The following is a 549-nucleotide window of genomic DNA, read 5'->3' on the forward strand; positions in this document are numbered from 1 at the left end:
GTGTGTGGATCAGCGCGAATGCGCTTGGGGAGAGAAGGGTGCAGGCGGCACCAAGAATGAGAGCACAGGTGTGCAAGTACAGGTGTGTGGAGAGAGTTGGAGTAAGTGGTACGGAGTGGTGTGCATGGTGCGAAGGTGTCAATGGGGGAAGAGTGGACCCCCATCACGGATACCCGGGGCGGGTAGTGTAAGTGTTAGGTAGAGGGTACAGGTAAATTGTGGTTGGATATTGGCATCTGTGGTGCGGGTGACAGAATGGTATTGTGGATTGGTGCATTAGTGTTCTGGAAATGGCTGGGCGTGTAGCCTGTTAGTGTGTGTAGTTGGTTGGGCACTCCACCACTGTGAGGATGCCGGCCAGGTGAGGCCGCAGGTGGGCTCTGGGAGCCGTTAGTGTCAGTGGGTGCCTGAGGATCCCGGGTATGGATCGGGCAGCCCAGTGCCAGAGAGGGCACCGAGTGGGGAGAGCGCCAGAGGGCCTTCCCCAGGTAGTTAGGTTAGGGTAAGGAGCAGGTAAGCTCGGAGGCAACTGCAGTGGTGGAGGTGTGC

The sequence above is a fragment of the Myxine glutinosa genome, chromosome 10 (genome assembly GCF_964187855.1).
Source record: "Myxine glutinosa chromosome 10, kmMyxGlut1.1, whole genome shotgun sequence".
Classification (NCBI taxonomy): domain Eukaryota; kingdom Metazoa; phylum Chordata; class Myxini; order Myxiniformes; family Myxinidae; genus Myxine; species Myxine glutinosa.